At 42.4% G+C, this 18,671-nt stretch overlaps 1 protein-coding gene across 1 annotated transcript in view; it reads left to right on the forward strand.

Moving 5' to 3' along the window:
* Positions 1-18,671, forward strand: part of BCAS3 (BCAS3 microtubule associated cell migration factor) — a 455,244-nt gene that overhangs the window by 35,651 nt on the left and 400,922 nt on the right.

The raw sequence follows: 18,671 nt of genomic DNA on the forward strand, positions 1-18,671 counted from the left end.
GCTAACCTGCACAGATGCTAATGAACTACAGTTCCCAGCATCTAGTATGGCCAACAGATTGCAGATTCTGGGAACTGCAGTCCAACATCTGGAGGGACACAAGGTCCCCATCCAAGGAGTCTGGAAAGAAGATAATGCAACTGCAGTTAAACGTATGGAGGTTCAATTTTTTGTTTGAAGTGAGCTTTTGTGAAAATCGCACTTGGAATGTTTTCCGGAGTCAGTTTATTAATAAAGTACCTTGGAAGCTGTTAACATTAACAGCCTGTTTCAACTGCAGGGCATTTATGGACGTGCTAATGTTTGGCAAAGAAGCCATTTCAACAGGAAAATATTGGGTTTGTTTATAATAAAAAAAACCTGGTGTTTAAAGCCGAACTTTATTACTACCTTTAATTTTGTGTGTGTGTGTTTGTGTAATTAATAGAAGCCCACTGCCATTGCGTTACAAGCCATCCATCTGTGGTAGTTCTTGATGGGAGACTCCAGTGTTCAGCCATGAAGGAGCTGTGGTTCATAATGTTTTTAAAGAAGTGTCTAGTTGTGAAATGCCTTGAAGTGGCAAATTGGGGGGGGGGCTGTTCTTCCCCACCCACTTTGGGTGGATCACCCAGGAGAAGGGAATTAACCACGATGAATAAGCTTTTTGTTCACAGTTCTCCAGTGTCGGATCTGAGTAACTCTGCCACTGCCCCGTAATTTAAAAACTGGAATGTCTGTGTAAAGGCTCCTCTCGATGCCAAACAGTTACCCAGTGAAATCGGAGGCTGGTTTGGGAGTTTGAATATGAGGAGGGAGCACTCTGGCATTGCAGTCAAGGCACCTAGAAAGGGTGGTTGGTATCCTGCCTTGTTGCATTTGGATTTCATCCTTCCTCAAAGTAGCTTGGGGGGGGTGGGGAGCATATGTAGGTCTTTGCTTATTTTATCCTCTTTGCAAGCCCATGAGGAAGGCAGGGCCAGACGCTGGTTGAAATAAGATTTTAGCTCCAGCAAAGTGCCAGGACTTACAGCAAAGACCACTTCCTTAAAATAAAATGAGATTTGTGCACTTCTTACAAATACATATATCTTAGTCCGTGGGCACTGGGCAGGGAACCCTCAGGCTACATCCAGCCCAGAAAGCATCTTCTGGTTGCCCGCCAGCCCCTTTCCAAAATAAGATCCCTATTCCTTTTGCTTTGGGTGCATACACAACATGCATTTTGGCCACAGCGTTAGAATGCATTGTGGACAAACACCTGTATCAATTCAAAATGTTGTCATGAATTTGTGTGTGTCTGTGAAAAAAAACCCCAACCCTTCAGGTCTTGGTTCCCCAAACGATCTCTGTTCTGTTGAATTTCCCAGAAATTTGTGAGAAATTGCTTCAAAAACAAAGAGTCGCCCAGTTCCCTGCTCCCCAAACCCCCTCTCTCCAATAGGTTTGGTGAAACATGTGCAGAACTTTTCTCATGAACTGGTGTGCGATTCTTCTCCATCTCAAGAACTTTCATCGTTCTTTCCCCCACAGCTTCTGTTATGATGTCTAAAAATAGGTTTAAATTAAAACTTGCTCGCTTTCCCCCAAAATTAAGCACTCTGTTGGGACCTATAGGGAAACTGAATTTGTGTGTGTGTGTGTGTGTGTGTGTGTGTGTGTATGCTGTCTCGGTAGGGGCACTGGAACCCACCCAGTTAAAACATTAAGCAACAGCCGGCTGAAACCACAGGTTCCATTTGCTTTCAGACGTTTCATATGTGGCTTAGGTATGGCCAAACCTTTCAGCCGGGGGAGAAGACTTTTAAAACCATTTTGAATGCATAGATTTAGCAAAATGTCTACAGCTGAAATCTTGAGAGGGTGTGTATTAAGAGATGTGGCAGCAGCCTTAAGCCCTGGGGGACAAGGAGGGAGCCGCAAATCTAAATAGGAAGTTCTGGGATGCTAATTTCTTCATCACCTTTCCCCAGCTATAAACTGAGATATGTGTGCCTTCTAAGGCAGGGTTTTCAAAAGTGGTGCCTTTATCCCCCACCTCCCGAGAGGAAGGGCGTTACAGAGAGCTTGGTTTGCAAGCTGGAGGAATGCTGGCAGTGTGATTTGTGTGTGAAAAGGCACAGGAATAGTTAGGAGCAATATGGATGTTCTTCACTTTCACCATCTTCATTAGATTTCTCACCCATCCTTCACCATAAGGTCCCAGGGGGAGCGACAAGGACATAAAATACAGTATTTAATACAATATTAAAATCTATTAAATACCATTGGCTACTAACCACGATGACTATGCTCTGCCTCCACTGTTTGCCTCTGAATGCCAGTTGCTGGGGATCACACATGTGGAGAGTCAGTGTTGCTTGCAGGCTTCCCCATGAAACATCTGGTTGGCTACTGTGAGAACAAGATGCTGGCGCTGGCCTGATTCAGCAAGCCTGCTCTTATGTCGACTAAATTAACATTATTGTCTATTACAGATGTGTTCTACCTCCAGGAAGCTTTTGGTAGACCTTCTCTATCTAGCAGGGCCCAGTGGCAAGTCTGAGGATGGGCTCAGTCAAGTTCCCGAGAGTACTTCATTGTTAGATTGAGTCTCTAACCTGCATTTCCAGCAGCTTGGCAACTGTACATAGAGCTGAAAGATAGAATCATAGAATTGTAGAGTTGGAAGGGGTCACAAGGGTCATCAGTCCAGCCCCCAGCAATGCAGGAATCTTTTGCTCAACGTGGGGCTTGAACCTACGAACCTGAGATTAAGAGTCTCATGCTCTACTGACTGAGCTATCCCAAGGACATTAGAAGCTGCCTTACATTGGTCTATGTGACTGCGAAGGAAAAGAATAAAGATTGGGGGCTTGAAGAGGCCGTGGGGTGCAAAAGAAGTTTCTGGTGTATGATAGTGTGAAAAAAATGGTTTGGGAACTATGAACCTCGTATGTATAGAGTGCGCCTCTCTTGCCAATGTGGGACTTCTGTGCAGCAAGCCTACAACTTATGCACATTTAACTTGTGCACGTTCAGTTTTACGCTTTTGGCAAAAAAATTGAAAAAATTGGAAAGGGGGCGGAAAGGAGGTGGGCATCTGGGGGGAAAAGACTGGCAATCCCACCTGCCATTGCACCCAATGTTTTTTGACTCTGTGCGATTTTGGCTTTAGTTTCAATCCCTGGGATGAAACACCCTGTGTAAGTTGAGGGCTTATTGTACTTCATAAGGTGATTCCACAATACAAAGTGAGAACAGGATGTGGGACTAAGTGGGCATTTTTAAATTACATTTTATGATTTTATGACAATGATTAATAAGTGCTGATTATCTATGTTGCTATTTCTTGACTTGGCTTCATTGAATTACTAGGAATTATTTGGGTTGGGTTCGATGACAACTTTATCAGCTCATCGAAGGGTCAGTGAACTCAGACTGGCAGCAGCTCTCCAGGATTTAATTCCCAGCCCCATTTCTTTGAACCTGGGACCTTCTGCATGGAACGAAGATGTAACCCTTTTCCTGGTTCTACACCCACCAGCTTCTGACAGTTAGGCATTTATAACTTGTCAATAACACCAGAGCTGTCCTGCCTCTCTCATTTGCCTTGCTGTGTCCTACAAGCTCCAGGGTCAAGTATTTCTCAGTTCTGAGGCTGGGGCAGGAGGGAAGACAATAAAGATTTGAGCATCTCTCCGGGTAGGCCTGCCTGAATTAAAAATAAAGTCATGACAATGGCACTTTAAAGACCTGAGATGATGCAAGGCAGAATTTTCTGGAGCTTCCAGAAGTTTCCACTGCAACGTGTGCAAATTAGGCATAACGTTCGAACTCATGTCCCATCCCATCCTCCTGCTGCTGCCCTGTGCTGCGTTGTCCTCCATCTGCATTGGAGGACTAAAGCAAAACATCCGTCTTGAGAGCTTTAGCAATTGGCCAGATGAGCCCATCTGCCGCGTTCAGTTGCTTTTTCACAAAGGGCAGCTGTCCTGGCCACTGGAGTGGGGGAGACTCTGCTAATCCTGAACACCATCAGAAGGGCAATCAAGCCGGCCCAAGGACTACTCTTTAAAGAAAACAAAACCACTTAAAATTATTAAATAATGTAACCGCTATCAAGTTAATTAGAAGAGGAACAAATTCCACCAAAATAAATGTGTTTTCAATATGGGCTTTCTTCAGGACGGGGCTGGCGGTGGGGTGTGTGTGCGGGGAGGGTACAGTACAAACCAGGGAACGAGAGGAAATCTTATTTCTGGCAGCCCTGTAGACATGGAACTGTGGTTGAACTTTTTACCCTAATTACGTCCTTGCTAATGCCCGGAGCAGTCTGGAATCAAAGCATCCCTTCAGGCCTTGGAAAGTCTCTGATGTGGCCAGCGTTTGTTGTGTGATGAGGGTTACTTAAGGGGGAAGAGGGGATGAAGAACAGAAGTAAAAAAATAAAAATAAAAAAATGCACTGGAATATAGTGACGGGGTGCTCCCCCCCTGCTTCTTCTTCCCCTTCAGAATTTTCTCAGTTACCACCCACCTCACTTGTTGCCTACAAAAATAGTGTAATTGTTTGCATCTGTGTGTTTTTGTCTGCCTTCTGAATAGCTGCTATAAATCAATGTGACAGAGAGTCGAGCGTGCGCCTTCCTCCTTGCTTTTCTAATTGGTGCTGTCTCTTCCTTGAGTTTCTATCTGTTGCACAAGGTTAAGAAACAACAAAACACCTTGCAAGGAAAAAAAAAGGAAGGGAGTAAAAATAAAACCCCTCCCTCGCCCCTGCAAGCAGCATGAAAGGTGCAGATCATTGCCTTGAATGTTTCGCTTTCCTTTCCTGCTCTCTCCCCAAAAGGTTGGGGCAGCTTGATAAGGCAACTGTTAAATGCATTGGAAGGGTTGATAAAAGTTTCTGAAATGGATGAATGGATTTATTTATTGATTCCATGTTTATTCTGCCTGTTCTCCACAGAACTCTAGGAGCCACACATGCTTGTCTCCTCTCACCATGGTCCATACCATGCTGTCTTCACAAACAGCTGTGGGGTAGGCTAGACCAGGGAGTACAGACTCAAGGGCCACGTTCCCTTCTAAGCTGCCTTCCAAGGGCCACATGCTGGTGGTGAGCGGGGCCAGAAGCAAGAGTGGGTGGAGGAGCAAATGTAAATGCCAGCTTTGTACAGTGGGCTTGTTTCTGTGCCCCCCTCTCTATCTTCCAGCCGGGCAAGCAAGAGGCATTTCCAGATTCAAGGATGCCTTCCAGCCAGGCAAAAACACTTGGGGTATGGATCAGAACCAGCGAGGGGTGTGGCCTGTGGAGCGTTCTGGGGCAAGATAGACGGGCCCAGAAGGTCACATTTGGCCCCCAGGCCTGAGATTTCCCATCCTTTGGTTGCGCCGAGAGATTGGAATTTGCCCAAGGTTACCTATGGAGCTTCATAGCAAAGTGGGGATTTGAACCTGCGGCTTCTCCTGTCCTCCTCCAACGTTCTAGCTCAGGGTGGAACATCCTGTGGCCCTCCAGATGTTGTTGGGCTACAACTTCCACCATCCCTGAACATTGGCTCCATGCTGGAGCTGATGGGAGCTCGAGTCCCAACAACATTTGGAGCACCCATGTTGGCTACATCTTTACTTAAGGGATAAAGTTAAGGGTTTAAGCTAGCAGGTGCTGCCCTGCATACTTTGGAGGAGATGCAAAGGTAATAGAAGTTGTTTATATACAGTGGTACCTCGACTTATGAATTTAATCAGTTCCGAATGCACATTCATAGGTCGAAAAATTCGTAAGTCGAAAAAAGCGATTTCCCCATAGGAATGCATTGGAAACGAAAAATTCGTAAGTCGAGTAAACCCCATCTAAAACCACCCTTCGGATGTCGAAAAATTCGTAGGCGTGCGGGCACTTTTTTCATTCATAAGTTGAAAAATTCGTATGTCAAGTAATTCGTAAGTCGAGGTACCACTGTATATCAGAATAAGAGAGCTTTTAATGTGAAATAAGGATCAATTAAAATATTTCACCTGAATTGCAAATGTCAAATTTGGGGGGTTGGTTGGTTTGGGGGCTTCATCCTCCTCCTTATAGACACCTGCAGGGATTACCCCCTTCATACATTGGGTATGGTGTGTTCTGCGACTGTGGGGGTCATGTGGGCAGAAGAGCTTAGCTTGTGTGTTAAATAGTTGCTTTCAGAGGTTCTGGAGGCCAAACCGACACCTAAATGAATCTCTTTCAATCCCCCATATCACATTCCTTGCCACAAAAGCAAGTTCCCGCAATAGCTCTTTTCGTCCTCTAAGGCAGTAGTTTTCAAACAGGGGGTTCCAGGACACTGTAGATTTCCTTGGAAGCTTAGCTGGGGATCCTCCGAAGAGCAGATCAGTCATGGTGGACAATCTCCCTGAATTGCAGGGGTTGGACTTCATGACCCTCAGGGTCCCTTCCAACTCTACAATTCTATGATTCTCTGAAAAACTGCTAGCTCACCACTGCCCATCTTCCTTTGAAATTTATAGCACTATGGCTTTGTAGGGTGTGTAGTTTTGATACATGCCTGGTCAGAACCCCATGTGGAAACAAAGCCTTCGCATCAGGAACTTCTACAAATACACAAGATTCCTCTGCAAGCAAGTCAGTGTGGAAAAGATTCCCTAGAGGCAGAAAGTTTTAACACCTCTGATTTAAGGTGTTGAGACACTTATTTTTTCTTATTCTTGCCACAAGTTAAAAGTAAATATTAGTATTTTAACTGCCATTTTCTTATCTTGGCTGAAACACACACACACACATCTTTGTATTGCTGTCGCTCAGCAAGAATTTATATTAACCTTCCTGGTCTCCTGCATATGTTTCTCCAATGTTCCTGACCAGAAATGATGGTATTTAATATATGCTGAAGTCCAGCAGAAGAAACATTTAAAAAACTGATTTATAGTTCTCGGGTCTTGGCAGCCTATACAAGAGCTGGGCCAGCTGGGTCTCTTAACGTATTTTAAGTGGTGCTGCAGAATTGCTGCGTTTCGCCTCTTGCGTTTGCTGGGTAAAAGTTTGGCTGCCAATGGAAGTCTTTCGGGATGAGCTGGAGCCAGCTTTTAGTGGCTGCAAACTTTGAAGCAACCCCACAGCTTTCTGTTAAACTGTGTGGCGTGCAGTTGCCGCTCTTGATGTGCAGATTGCAGTCTTGTTTGTTTGGGGCTTGTTGTTTTGATCCTGTCTAGATTTAAAGTCTCTTTTCTGTTATGGCAGTGAGCTTTTGTTTACAGGATGACTTGTAATCCTTTATCTGATTGGCTGGTTGTAGGTTACATTGTGCTGGGGTTTTATTTATTTTTGCTTTTTTTGTCCCTTAGGGGGTCTTTGTAGTGGGACTCATCTGGGTGTCCCATCCCATGCTCAGCCACAAGCCCAACATTGATCATTCCCAGGAGATGTGAGCTCACCTCCCCCAGCCGGCTCAATGGCCCTCTTGAAGTGCATGCCTGCTCCTTCTGCATTCATGCTGGGGAGCCAGAACCTAGGCCCCCCTAGGTGCTTTTTTGTGTGGTGGTGGGGAGGTTGTGTTCTGCAATATGTTACTGACTCAATAATAGTGCATTATTGGCAGATTCGTTTTGGACCGTCCTCACATCATTCCACTTGGTTAGTTGTTCTGAGATGCTTCCCCGCTGTTACTGCATTATTGCTCTTTGAAGGATCACTCTTAATGCTGCAACACAACAAAAGCAGGACAAAGTAAGCCTGAACATTTGTTGCATGCAGCGTTGCAGGATTTCAGCAGGAAGTTATGTGACATGCATGGACTGGAAACGAAGCAATATGCCTGCTCAAAAACCTTTGCAGGTGCCAAAGATATTGAAAGGGAGACCTGGTGTCGCCACATTTTCTTTTTCATTTGAAAAGTCTGGCATAATGAAAATTGTGCTGTTGTGTGTATGTGTAGTAGTGTGTGTGTGTGGAGGGGGGTGCTCAGCCTTATTTGCTAGATTAAGCATTGCCTGCTCCCAACGGACCATCTGTATAATGTTGTAATTTCAAATACCCTTTAAGCTAATTTAGGGCTCAGGATGCAAAATTCAGCCTTTGAAATGGGGTTGGAGTGAGTGGGATATCATGGATTTAGGATGAAGCTTTCTGCAGGATATAGAAATTCATAAAACCAATAAAGGTTTTTTGGGGGCTTTTTTGGTCGGGTGGAATCCTTTAGTCCATATTAAAACAGACTCATTTATCCAAATATATTAAGTAATGCAAAAATGTGATGGGATTATTACAGCAGTGTCCGGTGACACGTGACTTGTCTCACTATAGTGGAAAACGAGGCTCACACTAATTTTTTTCAGGTGAGGCAGGCCTTGTTTAAAATGCCAGCTTCTGCTGTGAGAGATGATGCCACAGGTCACAGAAAGCAGCAGTTGTACATGTGAGTGTGTGTTTATAGCCAAAGTTGCCCTGCTCCAACCTAGAGTAATCCCATCTACTTGAGGGCAGATATTTCTTTTTAAGAGCTGAAGAAGAGCGCTGCAGGTGGATCAGGCCAAAGGCCCACTTGTTCCAGCACCCTTTTCACCATGACATGGTTCTTCAATCTTGGGTCCCCAGGAGTTGTTGAACTACAACCCATCTTAGTCAGTGATCAGGGATGTTGGAAGTTGTATTGCAGCAAAACATGGGGACCTGAGGCTGGAAAACCCTGTCCTAGTAAATATAGTCTGTGTTCTGAATGCATGGATCCAGTTTTCTGAATGCTTCTTGCAGTTAGATTAGATGCATCCCATTTCCCACAGTGGCCCAGTAGATGACTCTGGGCAGCCCAGAAATGCAGTATGAAAGCTTGAGCCTTCTTCCATTTTTCTCCCCAGCATCTAGTACTGAGACGTATATTGCCTCTGAAGTCGGAGTCTCTCTGTTGTCATTGTGGCTAGTTAAATAAGTTGTTCAGATGTTTCCAAGGGCTGTCAAATACTTTGGAAGAGCAGGAGCAAAACCAAGTGCTGTCTTCACCTGGAATCTGTCTGAAAGCAGCCTCCCCCTCCCTACACACTGCTTGGCCCTACAGTCAATCCACATGTCCCCTCTCCCCATCTCGTGCTCCACCAGCATCTTCTCCACAGACATCTTGCACTGCAGCTGCTCATCCTCAGCTGAGAGCGGCAGAACGAAATACCTGCTCCCTTAATCCAAAGCAGATTCAAATGTGTGATGGGGGAACACTCCATACACCATCCAATACTCTCACATGTGGATTGTCTTGTACTGTGCTAGGCTAGTGATGGCTATTCCATATCAGTGACCCTTATTGTGAGTTGTGAGTCAACGTTACCCTTCACAGTTTTTGACTATTACATGAAAAAAACAGCTTCTCAGACTCTTGTAGTAGCTCTTGGGCAGTGTGTGTGTGTGTGTGTGTGTGTGTTTTCCATATTTCAGCTTCCTAGCTGGTATGGAAGTATTCTGTAACCGTTTTTGGGCGTATCATGTTTCATACATTTCAAGTACAGGATGTCTTTGGATTACATGTGTCCCAAATGTCAAAGCTTCCTACCCTGCAATTTCGATATTATGGATGATGTTGGATTTATGGTTCTGACTCTGAACGAACTGTATTTATGGTACATTTGCCATATGAACCAAACTCTTTATTCAGAAACACCCATCCACACCCAAACCTGAGGCTTAAAAGTTGAAAAATCCTTTGGTGTTGAGTTGTGCAAGAATATATATATCTCCTAAACTTCTCTCTAGCCTGTGGTAGTGATTTTTTTTTTTTTACAGTATAATCCTATACATGTCTACTCAAAAGTAAGTCTTATTGAGTTCAGTGAGGCTTGCTGCCAGGTGCCATAGGATTGTAGCCACGGTCTCTTTAAAATGCAGCAGCTGCTTGATATTATTTTGCTATTTTACCGGTAATTATTTTAAGATGCCCAGCAATCTTTGGATGAAGGGTGGTATAAAAATCTAAGTTAAAAAACAAAACAAAACTTCGGTCAAACTTGAACTGGATTAAACTAAGTAGTTTGACTCTTTGTTCCAAAATAAAACTAGTTTCGCACCAAGATGTGAACAACAACACAACAATTCCTGCATTTTTCTTCATATCACGATTTTATTGGTCTTTTACAATATTTTCATTGTTATATTGCTTTGGGATATTTCATGAGAATGATTCATAAATGAAGTAAAGACATCAGTTGCATATATGGATTAGAAGAGAAAACATGTGTTTTGGAATAATCTTAAATTTGAGTAAGTAACTGAGAGAATGATGTATTAGGAAGCAGTCTGGAACCCAATAACTAGCACGGAAATATAATTGTGGGGTGGAGAGAGTTGCAGTGTCAAGCTATTTTACTTACAAATTGCTTCCCTCAAACCAATTGCTCCAAGCTGCATACATGACAATAAAAAATACACAATATAATAAAATAAAACCATGTTAACTGGTTATTCCCCCCCCCAAAAAATGTTGAAGAATTACTGAATAAGCTAGAAGGCTGTGATTGGTTCATAGGAATCACACTCATATTAACCAGAAGCCATCAGGCATTGCTCCCTGTTGGCTGTAGGGATGTCAGAGAATTCCAGTGGCAGTGGAAACAGAAATTGCTGATTTTCATGCATTTGTCATATGTCCAGAATGGAATTAAATCCAGCAAATATCAATGGCATTCACTATTGTTACTATCAGTCTACAAATAATGCATAATGGGCATATGCCCTCCCCACCATTCGCATTGTGTTTCCTTTGCACTGAAATGAATAAGGTGGAATGGTGTAATTTACGTAATTAATTGCATTTTGCCACAGTGGACAGCGAGTGGAATAATGTAGGAAAGGCAACAGCGCTGCCTGGAAAAATACAGAGTGGAATGGAAAACGTTGCCTTTTCACCCCTATTTGGGTGCTTATCATTTTGCTCCTGTGATTTCTGCAAAGGCCCCATCAAGCTCTTTCCTGCTGTTGTCCCATCACCACCATCATCTTCAGTTGCTGCCCTCGAAGGAAGCATCTCTTGGGTTTATACAGCTGCTATTTGCAGACAGCTCCACTTCCTCCACATCTGTTTTACAATCATTCCCTCCTCCCTTTTCACTCTCTTGTGTGGAGCTACAAAGCTATCGAGCAAAAGTTTGGAAGAAGGCACTATCTTTTGTTGCTTTGTAGGGGGCTCTCTTTGAAAACCAGGAAAGCTCCTACTTTGAGGGCAGTATTGGTTCTCCATGACTTGTTTTTCTTAGAACCTGGGTTGGGTGCTTCCTGCATTGCAGGGGGTTGGACTAGATTACCCTTGGGGTCCCTTCCAACTCTATGAATCTATGATTCTATGTGCCCATTTGACCCTCTCTCTTCAGAGCACGCTCCTTCATTCCCACGAGGCTGTGATTCAACCTTCCTCTTCCTTCCCTAAGCTCAGCTGTCATCTCTTAATATCATAAGCTTGTGTCTATGGATTCCACTGAAAATAACAAAAAAGCAGTACTAATTGTTTGAGCCCACAACTGCTTTTATATGGAGCAAGTTAAAAGTCTAGTTTAGCTGTACCTTGGTTTGTTTCTTTTAAAATTAAAAGCAGGCTGGGGGCTTGTGAAAGGCTTTGATATATGTCTTTTGATGTTGCTAATTTTTCTATCTTCTGAGGTTGTTTTTCACTCAAAGGACGAAAGATGTGGGGTGTTAGCCAAACAGAACTGTGGTTTGTGCTTATTTGAATAACCAAACTTGCTGCAGAGCTCACCAGCTAGGGCTCACAAACTTCTTACATCTCAGGATGTGTATTTTTCTTCTCTTGCATGTTGGAGTACAATCATAGAATTGTAGAGTTGGGAGGAACCATGAGAGTCATCTAGTCCTACACCCTGCAATGCCGGAGTTTGGAGTTTCCACTAGACTTTCGGGTTGTATGTGCATGCAGTAAATGAAAGGTTCCATTGTGGTGCTGGCAGACTCTGGATACCTCCCTTGGGGATAGTGCTTTTGTTGTGGAGCATAAAGTACACCCATAGTGGAGAGTCCCACTATGTATACCTCTGGGGATACAGACCCGATCTGACCCAAAAGCATCTGTGAGTCTGTTTTGTTTTGGTAGGTCATGACCAACATCTAAAGTCCAATCATCTAGAACAGTCATCTTCAATGTTTTCAGACCTGGGGCCCACCTTTAGCCCAAACTTGCAACTGGGCACCAATTTTTAACTTTTTTTTTAAGTTGGTGAGGATGATTCATATTTCTTACCTATCCTTCTTCGCCTTAAGGTTATGGGGTAGGTTACAACAATATAGAATTGGTTAGAATGATTTACAATCAGAAGAAGGGGTGTGTGGACATATCTCTCAGATGACAAAGGCCAGATATTTGTATGGCAATAGTCCTGTTCTTGCAACCCAAACTGAAGATCAATGACCTAGAGGCCCTAGAGAAACTTCAACATAGAACTAACTATTGATATAGCATCTCTCCCCCCCCCCCGCCCATGTACGCTATTTCTTTTTTCTTTTTCTTTTAAAAACCCAAACTCTTCACTCTGTATGCAGTCAGGGGAAGCAGCTACATAATACTAATGACATATGGCTCTCAGGTGGCAATACTGAGGAAGAATTCTTAGTGACTAGTGGAGAAAATCTACCGGTAAATTTCTCTCACAGGACATTTTAGATTACTAATAATCAAGCCTTCTGTCTGTCAGCAGTACTTCTAGGATACTTTCACGCTTTAAAAAAATCACCCTTGGAGAATAAGAAGGGTCTGTGGGCTTTAGTGCCAGATGCTGAGGCCCTGCCAGTCCTGTACCAACTGATCTCCCATTATTAGTATCATTACTACCCTGAGCATTTCCAAGCACATCTTGGATCCATGCTTTCCTGACGTCACGGTGGGGGCAGAGATGGGCAGCTGTCTCAGAGTCCCAGATTGCTGTGTAGCCATATGATTTGCTGTCTGGCTGGTGGAGACCAGCCAGGTTCAAATATTACGGTTGATTGAATAAAATATGCAGTGGGCTTGCTGTGTGATTAAGACGTCGTTCGGTCTTCCTGCACAACATGTCGAGCTTTTCCAAAAAAACCTCTTCTTAATTTGGACTGTATGTACTCCAGAGCAAATGCCAGGCCTTACTCAGTGTAGGAACATAGGAAGTTGTCTTACATTGAGACAGACCATTGGTCCTTCAAGCTCAGGATTGTTTTCACTGTCAGCCAGTGGCTCTCCAGGATTTCATTTTTTTTTTTTTATAAGATTTTATTATTTTCCAATAGAAAAAAGAGAACAAAATATAACAACAACACATAGCATAAACATCAATAAAAACACCATAAACATTGAACATAATCAGCAATAAACAATAAACATAATCAACATTGAAAACAATAACAACAATAAAAACATAAAAATGACATATACAAACCTTAACCAATATCTTTCTTTGAATATTTCTGTTTCTAACTTCTCTGTTTGGGGACTTCCCCCGTTCCCTCCACTGTCTTCAGAAAACATATACTTCTTCAAGGTAGCTTTATATTATTCAATTCACTTTTACCCAAATTTTAATATACTTAACTTTCACTTAGTCAAATATCTCAGTCACTATGTATCTTATCTTAACAGCCTATCTTAACATATTTTGACATATACATCTTTCACATAACAACAATTCCCCTTACCATTCATATCTAACACATATCTATCAAAGCCGGTGTTCTGTTTAATTCTGCTCAAATATTCAGTTTAACTGATTTAACCAAATAGTCTTTGAATTTTTTCCACTCCTGCGACGCCTTCCCCTCCCTCTGGTCTCGGATTCTGACGGTCAGTTCAGCGAGTTCCATATATTCCATCATCTTCATCTGCCATTCCTCCACCGTTGGTATCTCTTCACCTTTCCATGTTCTTGCCAATAAAATTCTAGCTGCTGTTGTGGCATACATAAAAAACTCTATCCTGACTGGGTATCTCTTCATTGGTTATGCTCAGGAGAAATGCCTCTGGTTTCTTACAAAAGGTAACTTTCATTACCTTCTTAAGCTCATTATAAATCTTGTCCCAGAAGGCACTTACCACTGGGCACAACCACCACATATGAAAAAAGGTACCTTTCGCATGTTTACACTTCCAACATACATCTGACATTTTGGTGTTCATCTTAGCAATCTTAACTGGTGTCAAGTACCATCTATAAACCATTTTCATTATATCTCTCTTAAACCATGACAAGCAGTAAATTTGATACCTTTTTGCCACAATCTCTCCCAGTCATCCATCATAATATTATGTCCGACATCTTTTGCCCAATCTATCATTGAAGATTTAACCAGTTCATCTTTTGTATGCCACTCTAGCAAAAGATTATACATTTTGGAAAGGTTTTTAAAGTTCGATTCTATCAGTTCTGTTTCCAGTTTTGATTTTTCTACTTGAAAACCAATTTTTTTGTCCATTTTAAATGTTTCATAAACCTGATAGTAGTGCAGCCAGTCGGGGACCTGACTTTTTACTTGATCATAGCTTTTTAGCTTAAAGGAGTCCCCTTCCTGCTGCAATATGTCCATATATCTTAACCAGTTTGCAGACATATTCGGTCTCTTATATGCCTTGGCCTCCACTGGAGAGATCCATCTAGGAGTCTTTCTCTCAAACAAGTCTTTGTATCTAGTCCAAACCTGATATAGGGATTTTCTCACAATATGAGACTTAAAAGTTCTGTGGATTTTAGCCTTGTCATACCAAAGGTATGCATGCCAACCAGACATATTATCGTGTCCCTCCAAGTCCAACACATCCACGTTCTCTAGTTTAAACCAATCCTTTAACCAGCAAAAGGCCGCAGCTTCAAAATAAAGCCTTAAGTCCGGCAGGGCAAAGCCTCCTCTGTCTTTAGAGTCTGTTAAAATCTTAAATTTTATTCTTGGCTTTTTGCCCTGCCATATAAATTTCGATAGGTCCTTTTGCCATTTTTTGAAACAGTCTAATTTGTCCAAAATTGGTATGGCTTGGAATAAAAACAGCATCCTTGGTAGGACATTCATTTTAACCACTGCTATTCTTCCCATTAACGACAGTTTGAGTCTTGTCCAAATCTCCATGTCTTTTTTTATCTCCATCCACAGTTTTTCATAATTGTCCTTATACAGGTTCAAGTTCTTACTTGTGAGATTGATACCTAGATATTTTACGGATTTAACAAAATTGAGGCCTGTGGCTTCTTGAATTCTTTGGATCTGTTCTGCACTCATATTTTTACCTAAAACTTTGGTTTTCTGCTTATTTAGTTTAAAGCCAGCTACAAGTCCGAATTGTTCAATTAATTCCAAGGCTCTGGGGACACTGCCTTCTGGTTCTTGCAGGGATAGCATCAAATCGTCCGCGAAGGCACGTAATTTGTATTCCTTCTCTCCCACTTTAATTCCTTTTGTCTGTTTATCTTTCCGAATCATATTCAGAAGGACTTCCAGGACCGTAATAAAGAGTAAAGGGGAGATAGGGCACCCTTGTCTTGTTCCTTTCTCTACTTCGATCTCCTCCGATATCACACTGTTTACAATAACTTTTGCTCTTTGTTCTGTATAAATGGCCTTTATGCCATTTAAAAATTTTTCTCCAACTCCCATCTTTTCCAAATTCTTTTTCATGAATGTCCAGGATACTTTATCAAAAGCTTTCTCTGCATCAACAAACAATAGTGCTGCATCTGTGTTTATGTCTCTCTCCAGTTTTTCTAAAATGTCCACAATGATCCTCGTATTATTACTTATTTGCCTTCCTGGCAAGAAACCTGCTTGGTCTCTATGTATATAATCTTTCAACACTCTTTTCAACCTTGTAGCCAAAACATTTGCAAAGATTTTATAATCCACATTCAAAAGGGATATTGGACGATAGTTTTTCATTAGAGTCTTGTCAGTATCTGGTTTTAAAATCAGTGTGATAAAGGCTTCTTTCCACGTCTCTGGTGCCCTATCTCCTTCTAGTATTCTATTGCAAGTTTCTCTTAACGGCTGTGATAGCCAGTCTTTCAATATCTTGTAATATTTTGCTGTTAATCCATCCGGTCCTGGAGCCTTCCCCAGTTGCATGTTGTTTATTGCATCTTCTATTTCTTGTGTCGTTATTGGGTGGTTGAGAGTTATTAGTTTTTCTTCTGGGACCTTTTGCAGTCCATTCTTCTCCAGGAATCGGTCTATCTCTGCGTCATCTATCTTCTCCTCCTTGTACAGTTGTTTATAGAATCTCTGGAAACACCATCTGATTTCCTCCGGTTTCTCTACATTTTTTCCATTTACTACCAATTTACTGATGACATTTGCCTTTTGTCTTTTCTTTAATTGCCAAGCTAGTAGTTTTCCACATTTATTTGCAGATTCAAATGTTCTTTGTTTCATCATTTTCACTTTCCATTCGATATCTTGATTCATAATATTAGCGTATTGGGATTGCAAGTATTTGATTTCTTTTTGAATTTTAACACACTAGGATGTCCTCTTAGTTCTTTTTCCTTTTCTTTGATTAATTTCAACAGTCTCTCCATCTCTACACTTTGTTGTTTCTTCTTTTTTGCCTTTTCACTAATGAGGAATCCTCTCATTACCGCCTTACTTGCATCCCAGGCAATCCTTTTCTCCACATCTGAGTTCCAATTGATTTGAAATATTCTTTCATCTTTTTCGCCGCTCTTTCTACTAGCTTGGTATCTCGGCTCTCCAGGATTTCAGACTGGGCTCTCTCCCAGCACCCCCTAGAGATGCTAGGGATTGAACCTGGGACCATGTGCATGTATAGTAGATGCTCTAGCACTGAGCCTTACACCTGCTTAGACTCTTTGGCTGAGTCAACTGCCCTCTGGTCTTCCCTTCACCTCGACCCCAAGCCGGGTGACTTGCAAGGAGAGCCCAGGACTCTGTCCTCAGCTGAGGAGAGAAGTGCAATGACAAAGAACACTGGGCTGGTGCTGACAGTGGAAATCCTGTGTCAAATCCCTCCTGCTTGCAATGTCAGGATCAGCTTTTGTCCACACGGTGCCCTCTTGATGTTGTTGGAGTCCAGCTCCTAAGAGTCATTACCAGCATGGCCTATGGTGAAGGATGATGGGAGTTGTAGTCCAGCAAAACGCAGAGGGCATTGGGCTGGGGAAGGTGGAGTCTGGGTCAGCTGATACTTGCCATCGCCAAGATGTGCAGTCTCCAGCACCCAGCTCAAGCCACTGCCTACCATGGTTTGCAGCTAATGCAAACTGCAGCTCTATACGGTCTTCTAAAAAAACAATCTTATGAGTTGAGGCTCTGTGGAGAATGTACCACATTGTTTATTATATTGCCAGTCTTCTTTGTGATGTGAAGTAAATCTCTGGACTTACCTCTTGATCTGAATTACCAGCTGATTAGAGTTGCAATGAACTGACTTAGAGCAACTCTTTTAGCCGTGGCAAGGTTTGCTTTTTGGAAGCTCGAGCCAAATTTTTACTTGCTCATAAAGTGATATAAATAAGATTTTATCATGAATGTTACTTTTTGCAATCAGGATTCTTTCTCTTCTGTTGTAACCTATGGCTTTAAAACACCTGGTTCATTGACTGTTGAAACAGGGCGGGGTGGGAAGCAAATAGTAATGACATCAGGACAAAGGAGCCAATCAGCTGTAGCCAACATAATGCCCTTTAGATGAATGTTGGACTCCAGCTCCCATCATCCCTGACCATTGGCCATGCTGGCTGGGGCTGTTGGAGGTTGTAGTCCAGCAACATTTGGAAGGCACCATGTTGCCTGCCTCTGGGATAAATTAATGTAGGGGACGGGGGGAAACCCAGTGCAGTGCTACCAGTTTCAGAGGCAGTCTTGTGTTCTTTGTAAAGTGGGGCTCTGCCTGGAAAGAAGCAGGGAAATGTAAGCGCATTTCATTTGGTTGTATCCCCTTCAGAGTAAGGTGCATTTTAAATTTCATTCCCGAGGCCTGCTGTTAGGCAATCTGGGGCAAAGAATTACCATGTCTTTTCCAAATTACTGTTGCTTCCTCCTCCAAGTGAAAGGATTAGGTTTAGTAGCACATGTCTTAAGATTGGGCACCTTTTTCTGATTTTGAAAATAAGTGTTTCCATACCTCCTGCAATTTGTGGTAGGTTTAAAAGAGTTCTGCTGTTTTGTGTCTCAGTGATATATGCACACACTTTGGGGAAATGTCACTTAAAAAATAAATACCTTGGTGTGTTTTTCTGGACAAATCCGATAAATATTATGAAAGGTATCTTGTGTTGTTGAGCATCTGCTTTGCATGCAAAAGGTTCCAGGTCTAATCCTTGACATCTCCATGTAGGGCTGGGAGAAACTCCCATCTGAAACAAAAACAAAAAAGAGAGAGACTGCCACTCAGTGTAGACAGTACTAAGCTAGATGGATCAATGGACTGACTGCTTCCTATGTTCCTTAATTCAAAGGAGGGATTTGTGGAACACAGTATTTCCTCAGAATGGTTTTTCCCTGACCTACAGCCATTTTTGTTAGCCCCCAGCTGGCTTAAAAAACCCCCCAGCAGTTAAAGTTAGTGGCAATCACAGTCCATTATGGGGGCAAATTCCACACAATTTATTTGTGGAACTCGCAGCCACAAGATGATGTGATGGATTGGCCATTTAGCTTATTAAAAAAGATTAGTATAAGGCAGCTCCCTATGGGTATCCAGTTGAAAGAAAATGGGCATGACTAATGTGTCTTCATTAATTTCAGGGGTCTAC

The sequence above is a fragment of the Lacerta agilis genome, chromosome 15 (genome assembly GCF_009819535.1).
Source record: "Lacerta agilis isolate rLacAgi1 chromosome 15, rLacAgi1.pri, whole genome shotgun sequence".
Taxonomy (NCBI): domain Eukaryota; kingdom Metazoa; phylum Chordata; class Lepidosauria; order Squamata; family Lacertidae; genus Lacerta; species Lacerta agilis.